Below are 4,630 nucleotides of genomic sequence, written 5' to 3'. Positions count from 1 at the left end.
TCGGCCGAGACCGAGAATAAAATAAAATCTCGGCCGAGACCGAGAATAAAATAAAATCTCTGCCGAGACCGAGAATAAAATAAAATCTCGGCCGAGACCGAGAATAAAATAAAATCTCGGCCGAGAACAGACAAATCGTGAATAAACTATAAAAATGATTTTAACTGTTCAATACTGTACTGTTTTATAAAAAATACATAAAAAAGCAATTTTTCGGCATTCCTTCAGAATGTCTCCTTTCATCGTACAACTGTTCAGCTAAACAGCTGTTCACTTGCTACACTAGTAGGCGGCGCATATAGAAACTTATTTGCTGCAGACCTAATCACCTTATAATGTGACGAATACCAATACTCAATAATATTGGCGTTTCTTAACATCCTCGGCTAACCCTAAACAAAATAACACACACATAAAATCATAATCACCTATCAATCTGTAAACCATTGCCCGCTTACCATTCCAACTACGTAATGATCTTGATTTTCACCCAACCACTAACCAGTGATCAATTAACAAGTAATAACTCAGCAAAACAATACATTAAAGTGCTTACATTTATACAATTTATAACATGTATTAAATATTGGGTCCCACTGCTGGGAACAGTTCTCCTCTACTACTGAGAGGGTTTAGGCATTCACCAAGCTGACATAGTGCGGGTTTGTTATCTTATTAATTACAAAATTTAAACTAACTTCTAATTAACAATAATGACTAAAAACCACTGAACGAACGGCGCGAAGGCGGCCGCAGTTCACCAACTGGGACTCCCAAGTTCCAACCAATCACAACACAGGCAGCCTACTCACTCACTCACACCGAGGGATGAAAATGGCCACGCGTTAATTCGAACCCCATTCCGTACCGTACAAAATTACATCTCGGTCATAGCCGAGAATCTCGGCGGTTTTTAGCCGAGAACCGAGACAAACTTCTCGGTTGGATTTGTAGCCGAGAATGCTGAGACCGAGACCGAAATCTCGGTCGAGCCTTAATAGTTTTGCTTGTCCTGTCATGTTAAAGAGAAGTTTCTTTTGTCAACCCCTAATTATAATCCCCTACCATGTTTTCAGTGTGCTGGCCTTGGTAATGTTTCTCAAATTCCATTATAACTTGATGGACATTCCCTTGTTTTCCGAATAAGCTCCCATATTATCCGTAAATTTATAAATAAATAAATGAAAAATTATTGCATACATTTTCGTCATATTAAATTTTAAAGGCCGAAATATCCATGATTATTAATTATTTTTACGTTTTTCTTTCAACTGCGAGAACTAATCACTAACTAGACGTGAATTTAAATTCTTTACTTGCCAATACTTGTTTAGTTACCCAGATTAAAGGTGAAACAAAATGTATGAAAATGGACCTTGAGGTATCGCCTTAAATTTTAACGAGACAAAGGGGTGAAGGCTAAACAATTCTACAAATAAATTAAGGGCGAAAATAAAAAATGGCCAAATCACAAACTTTTGCCAATCGCACTTTTTATATTTTGCTTACACAATCATAAAATTATATTTATAAGTAAATCCCATGCGCAAGATTTTTTTTTTTTTTACCTGTGTAATTCATAATGATTACTTATATTTACGCCAATGTAATAGTGAAATAAAACTATTTTACTGATTTTATTACGGTTTTTATATTATAATTTTTTCCTGACGTTTCGAAGACTACAGTTTTCGGTTACGGAGCGGAGTAAGATGTTGTTCATCCCAAAAAAATCGTTACAATATCGACCTACATTTTATAAAAATACATGTTTTTAATTTTGCTGTTGACTGTCCAATCTACGAAGAGCTCACAGTGCCTTGAACCAGTCTTTGTTCTCTTATTTTAAATGTAGAACAGGATCCCAGGCTTGTTCAAGCACTCACAAAATAGTTTTATTACTGTGTAATAAAAATTTTATGTTTACCTCAAACATTATACCCGTCATGACTTGTCAAAATTTTATTTTCAAATATGTACAGGTAGCTGAATGTTTGCCGCCAAACATTGACAGCTACGCGTGTGACGGAAAAATAACCTTATTATGTAGTATATAAGGTTATAATCCCGTGACACACGCAAATGTCATGTAGCTGTCTTGGCTCGCCGGCGAGCCACGAGAGACCAAGAGTTAAATGCCTTATTCATAAAATAATTGTTTTGTTTTGTTCACTTTATAACTTAGGTTGATTAATAAAGACAACTCAAAATAGTTAAGAATTTATGAATATGGCATGATAAAATTATAAAACAGATTATTTGTATTGAGTACACATCAAGAATTGTCTTTCCTTAAGAAAACTTGAAATTGTTCATCAAAATTAGTCTCATATGTCCAAGGCAGTAAATCTGGGTACATGGTAATTCTAGCGAATAGATCCACATTAGCATTCTGGGGCAGAACACTCCTTACTTTTGTGTTTAAACATCCAGTCACATGTATGTAGTGATTGACAATGAGATTGTAGATAAAATTCACATATTTGTGGTCCAAGTTTTCTGATGTATTTGGTACGTTACTACTATTGGATGTTATCTGTTGTAGATACCCGGTGTTATTATGGGAACTATAAAATCAGCCTGTAAAAATATTTATATTAAGTTTAGCAGTTTCATATCTTTATTTCTATTAATCAGTTTGAGGAAAATGTTGATAAAATGACATTGTTAGATGACTTTTTAATGCCTTTGGCAGCTCTCAAGATAATTTCAATTATATAACAAATAACCCAGTTGTTTAATGAAACAGAGGTCTATAAAAAATATAATGTCTGATAAGTAATATGTGACTAAAAAACTTACCTTTTCAAAATATTCCCTACTGAACTTCTCTGGGTTTTATATATATCCTCCCTCCTGTTATTAAGTGTTACTACTTTTACTCCAGTTATTTCAGACCAGTTGGATACATATTCTTGAATATTAATAGCTGTTGGCAAACCGTCTTGAGCATATGTTAAAAATAATATTGGACTATCATTGATGACGGTAACATTTTTGTTTTGCGATGGTTGTAGTTGTGGTTTTGGCTTATTAGGGTCTTTATCCTTAGAAACTATACTCTTATTTAAAGCTGGTGGTAAATCATTAGAAAGACATTTTAATGTGACAATTTCTTTGTGTCCACTCATTTTGTCATTGCTCTGGTACCCACTGTCATCCTTGTTGAAATACTGGGCCATACTACACAATGGATCCTCAATCGATTTGAGTATGTCATATCTCTTCATTTTTACAAAAGCATCAACAACTTTATCTAATGTGGCCTTTTCGTTTTGTTTGAAAACTTTGAGCACCATGTCGACAGGATCATCTCTGACAGAATTCATTATATACTGAAAATAAAAAGTTATGGTGTTATTTTTTAAATAACTCATTTTAATGTTAATTACTATAAAATGAAGAACAATACACATATTTTGGTCACATACAAAACATACTTCCTACCAACATTGCAACCTATAAAATTATTCAAAACAATAATACTTTAAATTACATTATTTGTGCAGTCTTTGTATTTCTGTGCCAAGTTTTTCATGGTTAGAAAACATTCCCAAAATGAAAAAAAAATGACATAGGCTATATTAAAAAAAACTTGTAAATACTCATTATAGGTAAATTAATATTTGTTTAATAATATCATTAACTAATATAAAGTAACTAAGTTATGCTTAAAAACAATTTAAATTTAAAACTATTGATACATATAAAACAAATAAAAATATTTAATATAGCATTCTACTTTTATCTTATATATATTAGCAGCTTTTAATCACATCTTCACCCATATGAAAGTTTTATTAGAATAAAAAATAACCTGTGACCTTCCCAGGCCAACAATTCTAAGACATATATATATATATATATATATATCTTAGAGATGAAAATTACTTCGAGGGCTTTTAAAGCTTAGCAAATAAATAAAAATTGTCCATACAGATAAACTTTAAATTATTTTATACATTTCACCTAAGTTGGATGTAAAAGTTAGTGCACTACATACATCTAAGTCATCCTGTGTAACACCCAGCAATCGTCCGAGGTCTCTCCAACAGTTTGGTGTTCCTCCAACTTTTTTTTTACCAACGTCTTCCAAGCTTCATAACAGGCTGCACCCTAATTTTTGGACTTGGCGTGCCTATAGTACAATAATTCGGTGTGAAGGTAGCAAACTTTTTGCTCAACGTATTTAGTTTAGATATTTCAGCTGCCCTCTCTTCTCTCTCAAAATTTCCTCTAACGCTAATGTATCTACACTTATAGTATCATATTCATTTAAAACTTCCCTGTAAGAAAAATTAAAATAAGTATTACGCAGTGAATTAATATTTAAAACTGTGATAAAATTATATTTATAAGACTTACATGTTTTTTTCGCCTATATTAGTTGTTTGAATAAATACATTTGCAAATCAGAACGTGTTTTCTAAAGTAAATATGTACAAGGAAAACGGATTACAAAATTCATTGATTTCCTCGTAATCGGAATGATGACAATAAATATGACAAATGTGTACCAGGCACCAGCTGATCATTTATTTTTAATCACAGTTAATTTTACTCTGTGGTGCGAATCAACCACAGACTACAGTTACACAGATAAAACGAAAGTATCAATGAGTCAAGTTTT

The 4,630-nt window shown here is 32.4% G+C and overlaps 1 pseudogene; it reads right to left on the bottom strand.

The window, feature by feature from the left end:
* Positions 1 to 2,275: 2,275 nt before the first annotated feature.
* On the bottom strand, positions 2,276 to 4,286 carry LOC119192840 (annotated as a pseudogene).
* Positions 4,287 to 4,630: the final 344 nt, after the last annotated feature.

The sequence above is a fragment of the Manduca sexta genome, unplaced genomic scaffold (genome assembly GCF_014839805.1).
Source record: "Manduca sexta isolate Smith_Timp_Sample1 unplaced genomic scaffold, JHU_Msex_v1.0 HiC_scaffold_3261, whole genome shotgun sequence".
Lineage (NCBI taxonomy): Eukaryota > Metazoa > Arthropoda > Insecta > Lepidoptera > Sphingidae > Manduca > Manduca sexta.
This window is presented reverse-complemented; position numbering and strand designations above follow the sequence as displayed.